This window comes from Halichoerus grypus, chromosome 3, assembly GCF_964656455.1.
Source record: "Halichoerus grypus chromosome 3, mHalGry1.hap1.1, whole genome shotgun sequence".
Lineage (NCBI taxonomy): Eukaryota > Metazoa > Chordata > Mammalia > Carnivora > Phocidae > Halichoerus > Halichoerus grypus.
Genome location: NC_135714.1, coordinates 82,323,737 through 82,347,332, shown reverse-complemented (window position 1 = coordinate 82,347,332; position 23,596 = coordinate 82,323,737). Strand labels below are relative to the sequence as shown.

The 23,596-nt window shown below is 37.9% G+C and overlaps 1 long non-coding RNA gene across 1 annotated transcript; it reads left to right on the top strand.

Annotated features, from left to right (window-relative positions):
* The first annotated feature begins 687 nt into the window (after positions 1-687).
* LOC144381260 (uncharacterized) lies at positions 688-7,792 on the top strand. Its single transcript, XR_013446152.1, has 2 exons — positions 688-1,358; positions 7,197-7,792. It is a non-coding gene; the product is annotated as an uncharacterized LOC144381260 (long non-coding RNA).
* The last annotated feature ends 15,804 nt before the right edge of the window (positions 7,793-23,596 follow it).

The following is a 23,596-nucleotide window of genomic DNA, read 5'->3' as shown; positions in this document are numbered from 1 at the left end:
TAGAAATGGCCCTAGAGTCCAAGAGGCTTGGAGTGCGCCTCGTGAGGACACCACAGGGTCAGATAAGGGATGTGCTACTGATCAAGTCCCAGACCCCCGGGCTACATGAGAGAGAGTGAGGCGAGGAGGAAAAGAAACAAAAGGTCTGCTTTTGGGTTATTCACACGCTAGTCACCCTTCTCTCTGATTTGGCTTTCTTGTTGGGAGAAGTTTTTAGGGTGGTACATTTCAGATACATACCAATATAGAGAGGACAGTACCCTAAAGTAACTCACACCGGCTTAAATGACAGCCAACCGTGTTTTATTAAACCGGAGCTTCTCAAAATTCAATGAACATAAGAATTAACCTAAATGTTACAATGCAGTTTTTTATTGTGTGTACTTGGGCCTGAGATTGCCCATTTCTAATAAGTTGCTAGATGATGTGGATTTTGCTAGCCAGTGAATTACTCTTGGAGTAGCAGAGTTCTATCCCCCACCTACCTTCGCCCTTATCTACTTATTTTCCAGATATCTTCTCATTTCATCCATAAATATTTCAGCAAGTATCCTGAAAATATGAGTTAATTTTAAAACCATGCCATAATGCATTACTCTACATTAAAATTTAATAATTCCTCAATAACATTAAATGTTCAATCACTGTTCAAATTTCTCTGATTGTCTAATAGTTGTTTTATTTTTTTCCTTCACAGTTTGTTGGAATCAGAATTGAAATAAGGTCTGTGCATTGCAATTGGTTTTTCTTTTTTTCCCTCCTTCCTCTTTTTTTTTTTTTTTTTTTTTGAGAGAGAGAGAGCACATGAAGGGGGTCCTGGGGAAGGAGAGAGGCAGAGAGAGAGAGGGAGAGAGAGAATCTCAAGCAGCTCTACACCTGACGTGGAGCTCAACCCCACAGCCGTGAGACCATGACCTGAGCCAAAATCAAGAACCAGAGGCCCGACTGACTGAGTCACCCAGGCACCCCTATTGATTTTTCTTAGGTCTCTTATAACCTATAGATGTTCTTTCTCTCCCTTTTCTTTCCCTTTTCCCACCTCCCATTTATTTTTCTTTGCAACACTTCTTGAAGAAATTGCAGAATTTTTTTGCAGAGTTTCAACAGCCTACAGTTTGCTGATTGCATGGTTTTCATGAACATTTAGTAGCCCCCCCTCCCCCTTTATCCATGGTTTCGCATTGCAGTTTCACTTATGCCCTGGTCAACCGGAGGGCCAGAAACAGATGATCTTTCTTCTGACATCTCTTCAGAAGGTCAGTAGTAGCCTAACGCTGCGTCATGATATCTGCGTCATTTGCCTTCCTTCACCTCATCATGCAGGCATTTTCTCATCTCACATCATCACAAGAAGAAGGGTGAGTCCAGTACAAGAAGGTATTTTGAGAGAGAAACCACACTCACATTACTTTTATTACAGTCTTTTGTTATAATTGTCCTAGTTTATTTTTAGTTGTTGTTAATCTCTTACTGTGCCTAATTTATAAATTAAACTTTATCATAGGAATGTATGTAAATATAGGAAAAACATATCTGTAGGGTTGGGTACTATCCACCATTTCAGGCATCCACTGGGGGTCTTGGAACGTATCTCTGAGGACAAGCAGGGACTACTGGATTCCTTTTTACCTTGTTTTTCCTGTAAAATGGTAGTTACAGCTATAGAGGTTAATTTGGGGGGTGAGGGAGTGAAGGAGGCAAGACTATTTCATGGATGATGTTTTGCCGGTAAGCAAATGTGTGGTTTTCTCCCATTTGGTCATGTTACCAGAGTCCGAAAATTCTGGATATTTCACAATCAGCTCTAATGATCTTACATATCCTCCCTCCAGTCTACCACTGCTCTGGATACCTGTTGGTATAACCACTAAAGCCTGGAAGTGTATCCTTGCTGCCTGTATGACAAGCTATTTCAGGTTTGTCTTGTACATGTCCTGCCCCAGGCCTGGAATAGGCCTTTTCTCTAAGCAGCCCTGTTTCTCTTTAGTGGGATAAGGGAATGTTGGCAACAAGGGATAAGCTCCTGTTTCTAGACCTAATCCATGAATATGGCTAGAAAAATTGCTTCTTTTCAAAAGATAACCTATTTATAGGTTTCTACTAATAATTTCCATTTCAATTCAAGACTACAGTATTTTTACTAAAAGTTATCAGTTATCCGCTCCTCTTTTCTCCCACACAAAAAATCCCAGTTCCCAGTGAACCAACAGAATTGCTCGTTGGATTTATCCCACAATTCATGTGCAATCATCTTAGGATAACAATACCAGTACTATCTTCAACAATGTGGTTACTGAAAAATATTTTAAGACTTGTTATTTTTTTCCTGTAGTTCTTTTTGTCTTATGTCTCTGTCTTATGACATATCCCATTAGGAACATGTGAACACTTTGCTCTGTTGTTAAGTTGATTGAACTAATTCCTTCCATGAAATTACGCTACCCATTTGATAAATATTTAAGTTTTTTCAATATTGTTTTTGACCTTCAGGCATTGCTTTTCTAAAATATTTTTTTAAAGATTTTATTTATTTATTTGACAGAGAGAGACACAGCGAGAGAGGGAACACAAGCTGGGGCAGTGGGAGAGGGAGAAGCAGGCTTCCCGCCGAGCAGGGAGCCCGATGCCGATCCCAGGACCCTGGGATCATGACCTGAGCCAAAGGCAGATGCTTAACGACTGAGCCACCCAGGCGCCGCATTGGTTTTCTAAAATTTAATTTTGTGTTACAATTATGCAAAAATTCCAAAGTCAAATTTATAAAGCAAGGTATATTCAAAGAAGTCTATATCTATCTCTGTTCCTCCACCCTACTTCCTCTCTCCCACTACAGATGGTATTTTTAATAAAATGGCTTTTGGTTTATCTTTCCATTTAAAAAATATGAATATGTATATACATTCATATTCATCCCCTTCTTACATGAACTATACTATGCTCATTTTTTTCTCCATATTTTTTAAACTTTATGTTATGGTGATCAATCCATCCCACTATATGGAAATACTTCTCGTGCTTTGTTTACAGCTTTATAACACTCCATTATACGGACAAACTGTTGTTTATTTAACCAGTGCCTCTGTAGGGAAGTTTTAGATTGTTTCTAGTCTTTTTATTACAGATATGTTATGTCTGTATTTTCTTTTCTTTTTTTTAAAGTAGGCTCCATGCCCAACATGGAGCCCAACGCAGGGCTTAAACTCACAACCCTGCGATCGAGACCTGAGCTGAGATCAAAAGTCAGACGCTTAATGGACTGAGTCACCCAGGCACCCTGTTATGTCTGTATTTTTGCCATCATATCTTGGGGATAGATTCTTTGAAGTGGCTTTTCTAGGTGAAAAAATAAATGTGTACATAATTTTGCTAAGTATTTTTTTTTTTCAATTATTGACCACCTTTAAGTGCAAAAGGCAGACAATAGTAGAAATCTTGAAGCTCAAGTTCACCGATCACTGGTACTGGTTTTTGAGTTTTAAGTGTCAGTCTCCCTGACTTCAGTAAACTCTCGGTACTGCTCTAAGAAATCTTCCCTTTGTTGTTTTTCATGACTACTCCATTCTCTTTTCTAGGAGCATCAAATGTTTTCAAGGATTTTTAACATGGCTTAATTTATCCTAAAAATAATATATATAAAATTATAACACAAAAATATAAGATTTATAAAATTTTAAAGTTGGAATGGACATTTAAAAAAGATTTCCCTTTATTAAAAATGGAGGAGTATGGATAGATATTAAACAAAATAAGACTAAAGAGTATATTACTGGTAGAAGCAGGATTAGAATCCAGGCTTCACTGTACAAGCTCAAGACTCTTTCATCTACATCTGAGATTCTCAAACTAGTATGTCAAAAGACACATGATTCCATAAGAAAAACATGGTGTATCTTTTTGAATTTGATTCTAAGAAGTGATTTGATTCCATGGTAAGTCAATTTCATTCTATGGTAAGTAATATAAAATATTTTTGTATTTTTTTTTTAAGATTTTATTTATCTGAGAGCGAGAGATAATGACAGAGAGAGCATGAGCAGTGGGGACAGGGGGAAGCAGGCTCCTCACTGAGCAAGGAGCCCGATACTGGGCTCGATCCCAGGATGCTGGGATCATGACCTGATCCAAAGGCAGAGGCTTAACTGACTGAGCCACCCAGGCACCCCAATACTTTTGTATTTAAAGATATAATTGGAGTAGGATAAAAAAATCATGTGACAAATTTAATGATAAAGTATAAAACATTGCAAACCTCTCCAGCTTGTAGCATCCCACGTAGAAGTGACATCTCTAGACTTCTAGGGTATCAGTTCATTCTCCTCTTCCTGAGAGCACTTGATGGGAAAGTTTGAGGAGCATTGTCCATCACTGAGCCGACTTTCCCTTGGAGTTGATGGGGGTCTTTTCTACCAGTCTAGTAGGCAGCATGTGTACATCCTACTCGAATTGGGCTAGGTACATGACTAAGGAGGAGAAAGAAAATGAGGAAACTGCTGGTTTATCTTGTCCTCAGGGATCAATTGACCTCATTTGATCCACATTAGATAAAAGATAAAGGGAGGAGCGCCCCGGCCTCCTGACCCAACATGGGCTGAGAAGTCTTAGAACCTTCTCTGTTGCTCACCGTGTAAAGGCTATCATAACATGAGGAGAGGTTGGGCTGGGAAGGAGTTGCTGTAAAAAAACAAAACAAAACAAAAACAAACCCATAATTTTCCTTATGTATTAAGAGGAATAAATAGTCCGAACGGCTATCATATAAATATCTGAAGCTAGAACATCACATTCTAAACAAAGACTAATTATGAAGAAAAGTTGCTCATGGCCTAGCCCCGTGGTTCAGTCTGAATGCTTTTTAATTCCCTCGAGGCCCCATTAGCTCATTTCTTTAGCAGAATCACAGGGATCAATCTCTAAAATCAATGCAGAAAGTGAAAACAACGTATGGAAATAGTTACCATTGTAAATCCCTTAAATCAATGTATGGAGTACGTCGAGTGTACATGGTTCTACACACACAACCTTATACAGAGATTTCTTTGCAAATCCAGAGTTTGAAGGAAGGCAAGAACAAAAGAAAGAGCTGGGTGCAGATGTCTGGGCTTTCAATCCATTTTTTGTTTTGTTTTGTTTTTTGAAGTTACCTATCAAATCCCTGGGAGTTAATAATAGAAAGAAAATTCTAAAGTTCTCTTATTTACAGGGCTACATGATTGTAGGAATCAAATGAGATGCAGGAGTAGATGTATGTACAACCTATTGGGCACTTCATGTTACTGGTCACAGGAAATGATGTCTATATTTTATAGTATTATTTCCCTTCTGATGAAGTATCTTTGCATATCTTGGTCATCTTAAGTTACTATGATTCAAACTCCATACCAACAAGGCAAAATGTGATTAAATCAAATTAATTGAGCTGTCAGTGAAGCCCTAGGAGCTTGTTCAGCTAATTAAGATCAAAGGTTCTGAGGATTGTCCATAATGGACGATTTTAAAGAGAAGCCTGTCTTCTTGTGTGCAACTTCCTGTTAAAAGTCTGGATGTTTGTGCTCTGTGGAACAGCGGTAGTTCTGAGTTGGAAAGTTGCTTAAGCCCTCACGCAACTGAAAAGCAGAGCTAGTGGCTTACAATCAGTGGAAAAATAAAACTGGCTGAGAAATGTTTGGGGAGGTTTTTAATGCTTTTGGATCTTTTGCCACGATATGCTCTCAGTTATTTGATCACCAAATGTGCACCCTTCCAAAATGTGCCCCCTTTTTTTCCATTGAAAGGTTTGCATAAAGTATCTGTTTAACTGGACTGACGAATGGGAGAGTCGGCAGTATAGAAAAAGCACGGAGTAGTGAACTGTGAACACACCGAGTGAGGAATTGACCAGGCCATTTGTCACACCCCAAGGTTTAATACTGATTCAAAAGCCTTTAGTGAGACCAGGAATTGAGAGATCCATTTGGGGAAACTTGTGCAAACTTGGGAATTCAGGGCAATAGCCTAGTGCTACCATGATCACTTCAAAGCCTCTGAATCCGTAGCCATGGTGGCCCGCACATGCTGTCCTGAAACAGTCACACTGTGAGTGATGGGGAGGCTGCTGCCAAGGGTGCACACACAGCTCTTGGGGGCTGTCACCCCTCACGACTACACCCCTCCCCAGCCATACAGCCTCTCAAAGCATTTCTCCCCACCGACACACAGCACTCATCCTGAGAAGAATTATGGTCATTTATTTCATTTTCTTGTATTTGCCGTAATGTTGAATACCTCCGATACACGGGTCCTTGGAAATGGCCCAACTGGCCTCTGCGGAGGGTTTGAAGCCGGGTGTCCATCATAACACAGTTCTAAGTCCCAGCTCTCTGCTGCTTACAAGTTATATGCCAATGAACAATTTACTTAACTTTTACCAGACTCAGTTTTCTTTTCTGTAAATCGAGACTAATCATAATACCACTAGAATTGTTGTACGCCTTAAGCGAGACTTCTTGCCCAGGTCATTTCACACAGGCCTGAGTACATGAGAAGCACTCCATAAAGGTTAACTAACCATATATTTTTCAAAATGTTAAGAAGGGACTTGAAACTTAAAGATGAAATACAAAGGGGCCTCATTCATCTCAGGGGGCATCAGTTTGGTGTTGGAGTGAATTCAATGTAATCGTTGGTATCAATAGAAATGGCAGTTTGACCTATAGAAATGGCAGTTGTAGGCATTTAATCTAATGTCATTGTGTCCGAAGAGGAAGTACAGACAAAGGATAAACGTGATGATTAAGAATTTTGCAGGAAGGTGATTCTGTGTGGAATGTTTACTATGCTCCCCTCCCCCCTTATCTCTCAATTGCTTCTATACCTGGCTTGAGACAGAGGTGATTTCTGAAAGCTATGTCTGCAACTAGAATATAAGTTCTTTACAAGACAGTTCCTGTGCCTTTCTGTATTTGCTCCTGGAAATGAAGCCTCCTTAACATAAAATCTCAGTATCAGATAAAGCATAAAATTTCTGTCAGGAGAATTCCGAAAAGGACAAAGGGAAAGGAAAGGAAAAATGTTGCTCTTTACTTGTGTTTTGCTTTGCCTTTATATGTCCCTGTGGTTTTCCTAAGCACAAATGATCAGGTCACCACCTATATTGGAAAATAACTTTATTTTAAACATATTGTTCAGGGCCGCTTATTTTCTCAAACTCTTTCCCCTAGGAAGAAAGGAAAAAGAGTGCTGTATCTTCCACGCCGGCGTCAGAAGGCAAGAACTTTGAAATACACACCACGCATCTCATTTAGAGACTTTGGGCAAGAATCACAAAGCAATCGTACTTGCGGCAAAAGCCAAAATGAAAGTCAGTTGTTTCTTCTTCTTTTGCCAATTCCAGTGGCAGGCTCTGGCCTGCAGATCTCAGGAGTTTTAAATGTCTTTCCAGCACAGATCTCCTTTCATGTTTGTATCCTTCTTGCTAAATCTGGACCTCTTCTCTCAACATCCTTCTTGCATTGTGTCCAGAAGCCCTTTTTTGTTTGGAAGTGTTCTGGGTTTTCTCTTCATGGAAACCAACGCCCCAGTTTGCACTGATGTAAATGTCTTCCCCACCTCCTACACTGCGCAGCACTCCTTGCCAGAATGCATTAAAACGCAAAACCATTTGAGGAGAGGCCATGAAATCAAACTGTTTACGAGCCTGCATGTTCTTGATTGAATACTTCAGAATTCCAGTTTTAAATCTTTCAATATGGAAACCATCAAGGGACTCTCACCCAGTCTCAAGCACCCGAGAGTAATAAAATCCTAGCATTACCGATGTCCTGGAGTAGTTGTGATGCCCTATCTTCCAGATGTCTTTCTTCTTCATTCACTTTCTTGTGTCCTAAAATTAGGATGCCTGTGAAATTTTTGTAAACAGAAGTTTGTTTGCTTTCTGGCAGTTGAAGAAGAGCTTGGAGAATTGAGTCCAAGCTTGGTATTGGTGTGCATCTATTCTCCTTCCTCAGTAGACACTGATGATACAAAGACAAATGAAAGGCTATTCCTGTCCAGAAGGATTTCTCATCTAGTTAGCTAGGAAATGAGAGACATCAAGGATCAGGATGCAGGCACACGAGGGTTGTCATGGGGAAAACTAAGGGAGGTGACCAAAGGGTTGCAGGAGAAGATATGTTACCTGTGTCCTATAAGAACAGCAGGGGAAAAAAAAAATAAAGATGTAAAATAACACATTTCCAGCCTAGGAAAAAGCAAATGTAAAGGCGTAAGCAGTGGGTGTTTTAGTTTCGGGCTGCTATAAGAAAATCCCATAAATGGGATGGCTTATAAGCAGCAGAAATGTATTTCTCACAGTTTGGGATGCTGGAAGTCTGAGATCAGGGTACCAGCACGGTCGGCGTCTGCTGAGAGCCCTCTCTTGGGCTGCACACTGCTGACTTCTCACTGTGAGCTACTGTGATGGAAAGAGAGCTAGAGAGCTCTCTGGGGTCTCTTTTATAAGATACTAATCCCACCCATGAGGCCTCTACCCTCATCACCTAGTCGCCTCCCATAGGCCCCACCCCCTTATACTATCACATGGGGCTTAGGATTTCAGTATATGAATTCTGGGGAGGCAAACACAAACATTCAGTCCATAACCATGGTAATATTGCACTGGCTCTCAAACTTGTAACCACAAGACAAATTTTAAAAGATACTTATGCTTGAGTTTCATCGTTAGAGATTCCAACTGAATTGGTACAAGATTCTGTCCGGGAATCGGGATTTTTGAGAAGCTCCCTTGAGTATTAGAATGTGCTGTTCATGTTGAGAACCACTGTTGGAAATTATCTTCTATCTGGACTGTAGAGCTCGTGGGGGATGAGTAGAGAAGAGACTTATAAAGCAGGTGGGGTTCACTGTAGGAAGCTCAGACTTAAAGGTCACAGAGAAGTCCTCAAGGATTTTATGCAGGTGAATAGCAAAATCAAATTTGTGGATTAGACCAAGACCTTAGGTAGGTGGCAGTTGAATGGACTGCGGACATGACATTGTGAGTATATTGTGGGTGGGTGGGAAAATGGATAATCCTGCGGGGGAAAAATAGACTCCTCAGAGGCAGTCTCTGGCTGGGAGTCAGGAAGGACTTGATGACAGGTGGCACTAAGGTGGGGCCAGGACCCCACAACCATTGCAGCCTAATGGAGCAGTGACACATGGGCATGGGAGTTCTTACCTGGGTAATTCCATGTGTACACCCACATTTTCAAGATAAGGGGAAGGCTTTTTCAGGTTTCCCTGGATAACTGTCCTCGGTGCCTGCCTCTATTTTGCTTGTGGAGAACAATCCTCAGGGAACTGCTGCTGAGCTCAAAGCTAATCAGATTGGGAAGCATCTTTTAAAAAAGAAAATGAGGTAATTCGATGGGCCTTTCTTTCCTTCCTTCCTTTTTGCAAGCCAAGGCACATTTCTTCACGTTTCCTATCCTCCCTCCTCTGAAAAAGCTGCAGCAATTTTAATAAGGTCATTTGCCTGAGTTCTCTGAGATTATCTGACTTTCTTGCTGGAAATACTACCAACCAATAGGGTGGATTCACCAGGACCCCACCAGCTACTTTGGCCTCGAGGTGATTTCTCTGGTCCCCCGGAACTGCTTTCTTCTGGTACAGTCCTGAAGCAGCGGAAGAGCTCGCAAATGCTCTATCAGAACCATTGTGGCCAGAAGAGATGTAGCAATGGTTTCTGGCTAATTGGCAGCGTGAGCTCTGGCTTATGTAACGGTTACCTCTGGCAATTTGTCCCAACACCCCTTTTGGCAGCAACGCTGTGGTATTTTTAATGGTAAGAGCTTGGCCAGCATTCAGCCAATCAGCTCGTTCGCTCTGCTGGCTGCAATTAGAGTTACTGTTTCTTTCACCTTGTTTCCAGCCAGACCTGGTTCTGTAAATATGTCACTGGGGGTTTGGATGGAGCTGTGTTCTGCCTCAGTGCCTTAAATCCATTATTTCAGTTCAAAAAGTCATTTTACCTTTACACAAAGCGGTCTCCTGATGTATCTGACCTTAATCCCACATGTCAGTCGGACCCGTAGAGAGGGAGGTAGATGTTCCAGATTTTAATGACACTTTACAATTTGCAAGGAGGATTTGAGGATTGTCAACAGAGAAGAAAGCAGCCTGGCTCTCTGGTGTGATGGATTCATTAGGAGTTGCCTTCTGTCCCTCGTGCCAGTCATCACCTGGTTGTAGCCAGCTGCTGGAAAAGAGGTATAACGTTTCCTGACGGAGCGCAGAAAGGGGAAAGGAGATCCCATTTTCCAGAATTCGGTATCTCCTCTTTTTACCTTCATCACCCCTGCCGGGATTTATTCTGGCATTGCCAGTATTGACGATGGATATAGAACAGAGCTTCATTATTTACCTTTAGCAGACCTACAAGTGTTCTTGAACATGGTCTTTAAATCGAAGAGAAAAATTAGATGTACTATGTAAGAAATGCACTCCAAAATTTACAAATACTGTTCTCCTCAGAGAGGAAATTAAGCCTTCTTTCATCTTAATTTCTCTGAGGAATTGAGACAAAGACAATGGGGAGAACTCTTAAGAGTAGCGTGAAAAGACACTGTCCCCACCCCAAAAGAGCCAGGCGGCTCTGCTTTGTGGTCTCTCTCCCACCACCTCCCTTATGTTGAGAGTCCTGGGAGGTCACTTCTAAATTATCCTCTACAATACAAATTTCCCCTAAATAACTTTGTTGCCTAGGGGAATATTTGGGGCAAAATAATATAAAATAAATATTTATATTACTACAGGTAATTTGGGCCACATGAACAGAAGAATGTCTTGGATAAATTTTGAATGAATATGTTTAGAAGTATTTCCAGTCCCAAATAAATAAGCAGCATATCTGCCAATCTCCATAATGTTTGTTTCTCTCTCTCTCTTTATGTATTCTTACTGTTCTGATGATATCATTGCAATTTTTTTCAATTAGGTAGTGATGAACTCCATAAAACCTGCTAATCTCCTTTGTAAGAGGGAAGGTCCAGATATTCCTCCTTTGGCATCAAAGGCAATTCTGGGGATTGGGAAAAGAAAGAATAATGAGAGGGCCCCAGGACCCAGCAAGAGGAAATCTGTTCCCTTAACTCTCCTCTATCTTTAACCTTGCCCAACCTGGTTAATGAGCTAGTCAGCAGCACCACTCGAATTACTTGGCAAAGTAAATTGATCCAAATCCTGTTGAAGTAGTCAGCGTTCTCAAGCAGGAATTAAAAAAGAAATCTAGTTGGCATCAACCTAAATGGGTGTTTTTTCTGGCACACATGTGCAGGCAAAGTAAGCTGAAATTATAAAAGTAAATAATTCATGAACATGCCTAATGCTTTCTCTGGAAGCAATGATTATTTTATTATCCAAATTTTAACCCTTTAACATGCATCTCCAGAGGTAGATTGGCTCGGAAAATCTCAAAGGGAAATTGAATGCTGTATGAATTTTTTCATATGCTGATTTTTTTTTTTTTCCCCCAACACTGAGTTTTCTTTGGCCAGTAGAAAAAATTTAAACGGTGACTTTGCACAAAGTTTACTGCTTGGTGAATTACTGCAAAATGAAGATACATGTCCATGCCACCCAGAAAAGAAATAGAACATTTCCAGAACCTCAGAACTTGGAGCTGGAGGTCCCAACTTTGCAATAAAGGAAGAAAAATAAACAAAACGGAAACAGTTTTGAAAATAAGGAAATAAAATCGTCATTTTTCATCCTGATACTATTGTATATGTAGAAAATCCGAAGCTATCTACAAATAAAGTATTATTAAGCAAATTTAGCAAGGTCACAGAATACAAAGTCAGTATGTACAAATCAACTCTATTTCCATATCCACGTAGAAAATAATTAGAAAATGAAATTTTAGAAAATAATACTATTTATAATAGCATAAAAAAATCAAATTTCTAAAGTAGTAGTTTTCAAGGTGTGGTCCAAGAAGCCCTGGGGATTCCTAAATTCTATTCAGATGATCCTTTTTTACTCTCATTCTTTTATGAGTGTACAGTGGAGTTTTCCAGAGGTACTTTATGTGTGATAACACATCAAATTGAATGCAGAAGTAGATCTGAGAAGCTAGCTGTTTTCTATTACACAAAGCTTTAAAGGGATTTGCAAAATGTAAAACAATGCTAGTCTTTTCTGTCTGATTATACTATCAGTTAATAGGAGATGTGGGTTAAAATTTTCCATAGAGTTGTGGATTTGTATATTTCTCCTTTTAGTTTGGTAAGATTTCTCCTTTTAGTTTCAGATTTGCTTTATATATTTTACTTTAGAATTGCTTTATCTTCCTAGTGAAATCATTATGAAATAGCCCTCTCTACCTTTACTACAGATTTTTGCCTTAAAGGGGCCTTCATCTGGCATTAATATAGTTATAAATGTTCACTTTTTCTAAGTGTTTTCATGATACGCTTTTTAAAATTCTTTTTTAGTATTTCTGTGTCCTAATAGAGAAATATTTCTTTTATAAGCAACGTATGTTTTGATTTTATTTTTTTGCAACCTGTCTGAAAACTTTGACTTCTAATTTGAATGCTTAGTCTACTTACACTTAATGTAATTGTTCTTATATTTCCATTTAAATCTATAATCCTACTATTTGTTTACGATTTTTTCAGCTTCCTTTATATTTCTTTTTCTCTCATTTCTTATCTGTTTTGATTAACTGATTTTTTATTATTTCATTTTCCCTTTTATCAGAGTCTAATGTCAATTAATTTTATCCATTCTCTTACAATGTAAGCCTCTTACTTGCTGTTATATTTTTATCACATGTTTTAATTTTACATGTATTTTAAACTCAACAAACATTACTATTGTATTAATAGTCAGTATTTATTTATATTTGCTCACATATTTACTCTTTTTGTTACCTCGTATTCCCCCTTGCATCTCCACTTCCTTCTGGGATTGTTTTCCTTATGCCTAAGTAACTCTGCATCTATTTCTTTTAGTTTAGGTCTGCCAACAATGATCTCTCAGTTTTAGTTGGCTTGGCATGACTTTATTTTGACTTTGTTCTTGAAGAATATTGTTCCTGGGTATGGAATTCTAGGTTGCTGGTTATTTTCTTTCAGCATTTTGAAGATACCATTCTGTTGTCATCTGGCCTCTAGAATTTCTGTGAAATCAGCTCTCAGTCTCACTGCTGTTCCTATGAATGTGATAGGTCTTTGTTATCAGTTTTAAAGTTTAAATTTGACAAAACAAATATCTTTATCACCTATGGATCTGTTTTAGTTATCTCTTTTCCTTTTGGGTTTTGATCAATCGATCTGTGTTCTGGTGTGCATGGTAATATTTTATCTGCTAGATACTGTGTATAAATAATTGGAAAGATTCTGAATGTCTTTCCTTCAGATAGTGAAATTTTGTTAATCTGGGATTAAGCTGATCAAATATGAATTTAATTCTGTGAGGTTTGACCTATTTCCAGTTCACCTTTACCTCTATTGCATAGTTTTCCAGGAGTCCCCATAGAAAGTTTATGATGCTTGCCAGGTCTGCTTCATCTGCGTGGTGTCGAACTCTATGTCTCTCTTATATTTATGAGAGTGTCAGTCACCCTGTTTAGCTTCTCTATCTCTTTCATTTTGAAGCTCTTGGCTCCAGTCTACTTACGAATAGCAAATGCATCTAGGGGCAGGGTAATGAGAATACTTGACTCACCTATTAGCATTTTCCTTTTCTCTGGGACCTTGAACACCTCAAGTCTTGGCTGCTGGGTAGCTCTCTTATGTCTTCAAATAGTGTTTCTGTTTTTTAAACCCAGATTTTCCTCTGATTTTTGGTGTGAGTTTGGCTAATCTAGAAAGAAGGTCCCCAGAGATCATCATTTTCCCTCTCATTCCTTTGATCTATTTGGTTACCAAGTTCTGAAACTGTACATGTGATCTCTAAAATCTGACCCTTTCCCTTCATTCTGAATGCCATACACTTGAGTTCAGGAGCTAATCTTCTACTATCTGAGTTATTTACCAAGGGCCAGCTAGTAAATATGTCTGGCTCAATCATTTTGCATTCACCTTAGATATTACTTCCAGGATGAAACAAACATAACTCCCCAAATTGAACCTATCTTGGTATTTATATAACCTATAAAATAAAAATCCAATTTGTATAGGAGGTACATGGGCGTTGCAGTAGATAGATGCTAGTACACAATTAAAAGTTACAAAATTTTTGAATGGACAAAGAATAATAAAATGAATATAATAATTGCGCAAAACAGGAGATAAACCAGTGTTTTCCCAGAGGTTGGTTCAGGCTTTTCAGGTCTACCAAAGTGCCCTGTGGAAATGTACAACTGATGCTGATTGTACTGATAAGCTGAAGATCCAGACTAGGTGAAAAATTCTCCTTAGTCTTTTTCAATTTTTTTCATTATTCTGTGTAGACCTACTCTCAACCCCTGACTCATAGGTATGCTGGCTCCAGGCCTGCCTTTTCTTCAACTGCAAATAGCAGATATAAAAAAATAATATCAATAAATTCTCAGTGTTTACTCTGAGACTATGTGAATCAAAGGACACATGTCCAAGGACAGCATCTCTTAGCAGGTCCAGATTTCAAGACTGTGTCTTCACATCCTATTGCTCCCCTAAACTCTACACTCTGCTTCACCAAAATACTTGCCTTTCTTCTCATTTTCATAAATTCACATCTATTGTGGATTCACATATATATTGTTTCTGGAGTACCCTTCTCCACTTTTCTCTCTGGAAAATCCCTCATTACCATTCATGAACTAGCTCAAGTTCTACCTCTTCTAGGAAGATTGCTTGAACCATCTTTGCCTTACATTAAAATTAGATCCTCCCCTTTCTCTGTTTTCATATTTTGCACAGTACCTCTATTAGGTCATTTATCCCTTTGTGATTTTTTGTTTATTACTGTCTTCCTGATAAGAATGTAAGCTTTTCAAGGGCAGGTTTTCAAATCATTTTTTTGCAAACCCATGACCAACACAGTATTTAGAACATAAGAGGAACTCAGTAAATATTAGCTAGAAGAATAAGGTTTTCAATATTATTGAATCTACTCAGCAACAAGTTATTTCCTTTATCTGGATACAATATTTGGCAAAGAAGAGGTATTCAGTTAATATTTGTTCAACTGATGAATCATATTAATTATTGGACGGAAGTGGTACTTGATTCTGAAGATGTAGTCTTTTTTAATAAAAAGAATTTTGAAAGAATAAAAAGTTTGGGTGAGAGTTTAGAGGCTGATAGTTGGAGAAAATATTTCTGGAATCATTTCTCTGGAAATTAAACCTAAATTCTTTTTCATAAAACCAAGATTAATTAAGGATAAAATCACTGAGGCATAGATAATTTGAGAAAAATTAGTTAGCTATAGGCCTTAAGAAAAATATGTCAAGTGTCACTATACGTAATTTATCTTAGATTTTTTGACTGGTGAGCCATGAAAGCCATATTCTGCAAAAGTTTAAAAATTAAAGAACACCATGTCTATTTCATACTGCTCCCACACTCTGTGAAACCTTCAAACTGTGCAGGCAAGGCTCAATTGCCATGGGGCTATATATGGACACTTAATCCAGAGGGATTTAAAGGAGCAAGTTTTGCTCAATGAAAAACCATTGGCAGAACTTCTGCAACATATTTTTATGCACATAAAAATTAGTTTCAGAGATATATAATTGTGAGTTTTTATTACAGAATCTTCAGGTCAAATTGTATTTTACCAGAAGATTTTATGAGTTTTTAAACCCAGACAAATGTAAAAGATTATTTTTTCTGCTAATGAAGCTGGTAGTAGCTTCTTTCCAGGTACTGAAATCAGGGCAGTGGTTTGGCTGCCTCACAAACTTTTCAATCTCTGCATGTGCAAGAAAGTTGAAATACATGTTAGACTGACTGGACCACACTCACACTCTCCACCTGACTTTCTGTATGAAGATAATTGTTGAGGTTCACAGTATTTTTTGTTGATCCCACAGTTGACATAATAAAAGGGAAAACTTACCAAACTTGAATTATAATGAGAAACTTGGACATATAGATGATTGTTCTGCAAACATCTATTCAGTCACAGCTCAATGTAAAATAGATCGTGTTTGAAAAGTCTTCTTGACATTAGTTATTTATAATATTCTTTTTTATATGTATAACATTATAAACAGCTATTGCTTGGCCAGATCAGCATTTGAAAACCTATTTAATTCACAACATGACCGAAAAGTTACACATTTATAATGAAAGATAGTACACAAAATCTAATGGCCACACTAGGATTTAAACAAAGTTAAATTAATATTAAAATTTAATTCATTTTTATTATTAAATATAAGTTCTTGAGAAAAATAAAAAACATAGTAACAGAAATGCAAAGCTTTGTGGGGATTTGTTAAGGAACTTCTGGAACTGTTAAGGGAATTTATATTTTGAGAGTGTAAATTCTTTATTGCTTCCCATTTTGTGTGAAAATTATCTGGGGATTTTTCTTGATAGAGATCCATCTCTGCTCCATGTTTATACCAGACAGAGTTGATATTTGGGTTGATACTGGGTTCCCTAATGGAAAAGAAGTAAAAAGAAATAAGTAAAGTAAAATTTTCAAAAGTAGTCAGCATAGAAAATGACAAAACATTTCAGAAAGAGATTAGTGAAGAATTAGTCAAAGAAAGGATGTACAGATAGGACCAGGAGCCCAGAATGTGCAAAATCTTACCAGAAATGGAGACAGAAAGAAGGCGCTGTTTCCATGAACATTTCATACTTCTTTTTTTTTTTTTTAAAGATTTTATTTATTTGACAGAGACAGACACAGCGAGAGAGGGAACACAAGCAGGGGGAGTGGGAGAGGGAGAAGCAGGCTTCCCACGGAGCAGGGAGCCCGATGCGGGGCTCCATCCCAGGACCCTGGGATCATGACCTGAGCCGAAGGCAGACGCTCAATGACTGAGCCACCCAGGTGCCCCAACATTTCATGCTTCTAATCCAGAAAGTAAATGGCCATCTATAGAATCTTCTCTTTGTTATTCTCAAAAAGAGTATCTCAGTTTTGATGAACTCCTGGCAAATCTTGATTTTAGATGTATTACCCTTACCTTCTCTGCCCAGCTGCTTGATGATAAATGTCCCTACTGATCTTGCCTATAATTTTTCCCCCTTCATTGACATTTTAAGGTTTTTTTAATGTGTTATGCAGAGAAAATCTTTGAAACACTTCCCTTTCTTAGGACTTTTTTTTTTTTTAACATTCAAGTTTTGTTTTTTTTTTAAGCTATTAAATCCATAATAGTTCTAAGTAAGTAAATTATTAGCTTGAATTAGGTTACCCTCTAAAAAGACAAAATCAGGAAATTGAACAGCTTTCCAACTTCTTTAGCTGATGTTCTCCTTGTAATAATAATTGGTGCTGGGTGGGCATATCCATAGAGATGAAGGGTAGGAGTGGGCAGAGTTGACCCTATGCCACAGATGATAGTATATATGGTCATGGGGCCGGAGCTAAGAAAGAGCACCAAGCATTATGAAGCATGAGTGGAAACTAGTTAATGTTAGGATTATGGGCTTGGGTTGGGAAATTGTCAGGGATTTCTTGTCCCTGAAGAGGACACAGTAGCTCTATATGAAGTACTTGTCTAACCATTTTTGCTACCCCTTCCAAGAATCCCGTCTTCCACATCCACCACTTGCTTGTTCCTGTTCTTGAACCTTGATTAGAATTCTTTTTTTACTGCAGTTATCTGGAGTAGGGTGGAGAAATAGAGCATGAGATTGCACCCTAGACACACATTTCCCTACAGAAGGAGGTAAGGAAGGGTAGTGGCATAGAGATCCATTTCTCTTTGCCTGCGAGCAGCTCTGGGAGGGGGCAGTCTCAATGTTGATACTATCTTGATGGTGAAAACCTACTAGTAGTCATAGAAGTGCTGCATAAAATCCTTTCTTCTATATGGTCCCAACTAGTACCCTCTTAACTCATTTATTTGCTTTGAACTAAATACAAGAATATTAAACACAAATGCAAATAGAAATATTTGCATGGAAACATATTTCAAGCAAAAAATAAAGAAATTTTGAATGCCAAATCACTTTGAATTATTTGCAGTATATCCCCTTTCTCAGGATAAATAGATATTTGGATATATGTATTATAAACATGTGTCTATTTTTATGTACCTTCTTTTTCTCTGATTCTGGCAAAAACCCTCAAAATATTGCTTTTGAGTTGTTCTTTTGATTTTATCCCCAGAACATTTATTCAAGAGAATAAATTTGGCCATTTTCAAACTGTGAGAATATGGAATGCATAAATTTTCCTGATATAAAATACGTTTTTGGTGTATTTATGTAACTCAAAACAGATGCATCTACAAAGTTTACACATAGAAGCAGAGATTACTGAAGAAAAAGAGTCAGGTCTGACTAGGAGAAGATTTTGGTATTTTTACCCTACAAACACTTCCAATGTATAAAATTGGTACTAGGGACTTGGTTCCAATGGCTGGGTTCTGGGAAGATTTTTGTAAAATGGCACAAGATGAGCATCTGACTACAGAACATTTCAGCTTTAGGTCTACAATCTTAAGCATAATTACGTTTATTTTTAAATTGACCTGGAGAGAACTCAAAGGTTGTTTCTGCAAGATTTTCTAAATAGTGGTAGCATGGTCTAGTCTGAAATTACACCAAGCTTAAAAGTTGAATTTTTCTGGCAGTTGATCAAATCAACAATATGGTAATCTGAATTGGCTGCTAAAATGAAAATGAGCCTTTTAAAAATGGCATCTGGAGTCCAGAATTTATTATGCAAGCCACAGACTCGCTCTATGGTACAGTTACTGAAATGAGGTCTCAGTGTTGGCCCGTGGACTGAGGTATCTAGGTGAATGAGTTTCTTTCCTAGAGCAGGCATATGACTAGCAGTATTTACTAGCTCTACTAGCAGTATTTAATTGCTTTAAATAAGGTTCTTATCTATTTGCCCTCTGAGAAGAGGGAAGTCCAGCAAACACATGGGAATGTGGACAGGGACCGGTGGATGTTTTGGCTCTAGCAATATCAGGAAGTTATTAGGTATATGGTTGCTGATAAGGCTAATAGAATATATCAAATCCTTTATGATTCCTCCCCAAAAGCTTTGGTCCCTTCCTCATTAAATAAATGGTCACATTGTGCACCTAGATCTCCAGTGGATTAAATTTTAAGATAGATTTGGGGGCGCCTGGGTGGCTCAGTTGGTTAAGCAACTGCCTTCGGCTCAGGTCACGATCCTGGAGTCCTGGGATCGAGTCCGGCATCGGGCTCCCTGCTCAGCGGGAAGTCTGCTTCTCCCTCTGACCCTCCCCCCTCTCATGCTCTCTCTATCTCATTCTCTCTCTCAAATAAATAAATAAAATCTTTAAAAAAAAATTTTTAAGATAGATTTGGTCTCATTCTTTCATTCAACACATATTTGTTGAAAAATTACTTTATTGCAGGCACATATCAGTATTTCCTAAGGGTTTGTGTGTGTGTGTGCTTTCCCCCCTTCAAATTAATAGGACTGAAAATATTAATTTATTTCATTAAAATCTCATTTTTCTATTCAAAGTCTGATAAATTGAAGCAACCACTTTTAAGGAACTTAGTATTTTTATCCTTTATACTTTGAAGATATTTAACTCTTTTAACTATTTCAATAATATGACCAAATGAAACTTAAAAAGGACCGAGGAAGTTCTTTACTGCAACTTGACTAATGTTACAAATAGTTTATCATAAGTTTGTGATAAAATATTTTTATGCTTTTGGTTTTAAAATCACAAGTGTAAATTAGTAATTAGACATTTTAAATTATAGTCGCAACTCTAATATACCAAGTTCTCTTAAACATTACAAGTATATCAAATAAATAATATACAAAGGTTATTTCTTAGTTTAATGCAAAAGTACTAATATTATGCATTTAATTTACTTCATTATTTCTAACCTTAATCCTCAATCTTCCTGGAGTTAGACATTTTTACCCTCTAATTAAATAATTTTTCCATCTCCAAGCAATTTGTTTTTCATCCCAAGCAAATTGGTGTTACCTTTTCAAGGAGTGAAGGATTTGGGTAGGAAATGAGATCTGCAGCCCCTGACATTAAGAGATTTTTCTCATGATCATGAGAGACAGGTCTAAGCCCTCCAAATGGTAGATGAGATTTGGGAAAGGGTAGCAATAATAAATATGAAGTTTTTGGTGTGAGCAGTTGGGCAGATAGTAGTACCATTTCAAAACTAAGAAAGATGGAAGAAAAGCACACTTTGGGGGGAAAATGTAAAGCTGTGTTTCCAATTTCCTAAGTATGGGGGGCCAGTGGACATTGAAATGGATTTGTTAGAAGGCTGACTAGAAGTTTCTGGAGAGAAGGCTGGGTTGGAAATTTAGGTTTGAAAATCACAGGAGTAGATATTCTTTAAGTCTATGGAACTGAAGGAAAGAATGCTGGGGAGAGAAAACAAGAAGACAGAAGACTGAGCACCAATGGGTGAAGGTTTAGAGTTCAGGGAAAAGGGAAAGCACTAGAAAAGAACCGTGAGGGGGCATGTGGGTAACTCAGTTGGTTAAGTGTCCAACTCTTGGTTTCAGCTCAGGTCATGACCTCAGGGTTGTGAGATCAAGCCCCGCATCAGGCTCCATACTCACTGGGGAGTCTGCTTGAGATTCTCATTCTCTTTCCCTCTCTTTCTCTCTCTCTCTTGCTCTCTGCTCCTCCCTACCCATGCTCTATTTCTCTCTCTCTAAAATAAATAAATAAATCTTTTTAAAAAGAAAAGAACAGTGAGAAGGAACAATGATGCAGGAAGAAAACATAAACAGCTGTGAGATGCAGCATGAAAACCAAGAGAAGAGAATGCTTAAAGGAGAAAAAATTTCAAGAAGGAAATGGAAAAGGAAAAAAATTATAGAGTTGAAAGCCATACTTAAACAATTAGAATAAAAGCAACTGTGAATGGGAGAATCTGTGGGTAGGCTTAACGAAATCGCACATAAGGAAAAAGAAAAGTCCCAGAAATATAGCATAATTTCAGAAAAAGAAATAGATGTGGATGACATAGAGGGACAGAATGTACAGAGAGCAAAAGAGCTCAGCAGATATGGACTAACAACAAAAATATCTAAAAATATGAATAATAAACAATTTCCTGAAATAAAGTCCAACTTGAATCTGCAGATGACTGCAGAAAATCGATACAGAGCTGATGACAAAAATTTATATCCTTGTCAAATAATGGAAATTATTGATACAAGGAGAGTGAAAGAACCCAGATAGGGTTGTTGTGAAGATAAATTGTGTGATGCATGAAGGATTGCTGCTGGAACATATTAAGCACTCAATAAATGCAGCTGCAGCTCTAGTTTTCCTCTTTCTTGTCCTACATTCATGCATTATTATTGTTGTTAGTATGATTATTAATTCTTGACTATTTCACTGCTGAATATTGATATTGTTCAAGACTGAGTCTTAGACCCCTCTGTCTTGTCAGTATATTCTCTCTTCTCAGGCAATCTATTCTATACACAAAATTTTAGTTATCCTCTGTTCACTGATGACTCTCATCCATACGTCTCTACTTGGATGTCACAAAGCACCTGAAACTCAAATGCCCAAGATGTGTTTCATGCTCTCCTCCACATCAGTGATTCCTCTGCTATCTGGCCAGAAAGCTCATTCGTCTCCCAGTATTGCTGATCTACACAAATGGTACCACTCCTCCTTAGGTGTGGGGGTCAGGTGCTGAGGAGTCATCCTTGGTCTCTCCTCTATCCACAGCATGGCAGCATCTGCTCCTGCCCCCACAGTGTGTTCCTCATACAGTGGCCAGAATGACTTATATAAGCCAGATTATGAGATTGTTCTCCAAAATTTTCCAGTACCTTTCAGTGTCACACCGCGTAGTGGTCTCTGGTCCCTACTATTTCTCTGGTTTCATTTTCAATCTTCTCCCCCTTGGTCATTCCACAGAAGCTAGAATGGAATCTTTCCTCTCCTCGCATACAGTAAGAAGACTCTCACTTCAGGTAACCAGCTGATTCACTACTTGGAAAGCTCTGTCCACAGCTACCCACATGCTTCCGTCCATTAGTTTCTGCTCAAGTGTTACTCTATTCCCTGATCTCTCTCTGTTCCTCTTATTCTTTATTTTTCTTCTAAATACCTAACCACTATCTGATGTATTTCATTTCTATTTGTCTCCTTTTTTCTCTCTTGTACTCTAAACTCAGCCATACTTTATTATTCAATCACTTGCTCTTGCCACAGGGCATTTGCACATGATTCTTGGGCTACTTGAAACATGTTTTTCAACATCTTCCCCTGCCATTTTACCTAGTTAATTTCTTCAACTATTTTTATTTTACCTTGGATGTCACCTCATCAGGGATGCCTTGCCTGATTCATAACTCTTGTCAGTTGCCTTTATTTATGATTTATAAAACTATTTTCCTTTTCATTTATAAAACTCATTTATGTCTGTTCCCATACACTTAATTGTATATATGATTACTTTACCACCACCCTCACTAGTTTTTTTGGTCAACATTATGTTGTCATCTGTGTTTAGCTCATAACCAGCACATTCAAGAACCCAAAATATTTGACAAATAAAGAACTGAGCCCCTGGATGATTGTAGTAGTCTCTCTTTTTTGTTTATTGGCTTGCCATCACACCAAGAAGCTACTTTGTAATAATTAACTATCTCCGATTTCTCTTCCTTCAGCCTCCCTTATACTATTTCCAAATTAATGTTATTAAAACATATCTCAAGTAACATCTCATCAGTGGCCTTCCATTCCTTTGAAAAGAAAATGAAAGTCTCCCAACTTCAAGCCCCTCCCTCCCTTCATTTTTAGTCTTACCTTCTCTGCATGGATAATGTCAGCGTGAATGTTATTAATAAAGAATTTGTCTCATTACACTGGTGACTAACATCTAATTAAAAGAAATAAAAACGAGGCTGGGGGTATGATATGGTTTATATAATCTTGAGAAAGACACTCAGGTTTATAATTGTATCGTGTCATTTCTTAAAACATATCACTAACAAGATCTACAGCATTAATAGTGTACATTGCAGAAAGAGACTACTAGTTTGTTGTGTTGTACTGTACGATTAGTTTGTTTTGTTGTACTGTACCTTGCTTTGTTGTACTGTGACTTTTTTTTTTTTTGAGAGCTTTTCTCTTACTTCGGGGTTCACTTTCATTATGGCCCATGATTGAGGAGAAAATTCTTTTCTTATTCTATGAATTAAACATATTGTCCTTTGTTTTATGGTTTATTTTTTGCTTCTAGGTTTTAAACCTAATGAATCTCACTTGATATGACCTGATATCCTGCACATATTTTGATAATTGGATCATCCTAAGAAACAGGAAACAAGCTGTTTCGTTTGCTGATGGGGTCAGAGTGAGACAATGGTGTCCCTGGTGTCACCTGATGATTAAAAATTTGGAAACAGTTTGTCCTATTTAAAAGTTGTCACTTTTCTTATTTGAAATAAAATAAACATTATTGAAAAATGTTAACCCACCATATATATTTAGAGTGTGATCATCATACTCCTTCATATTTTT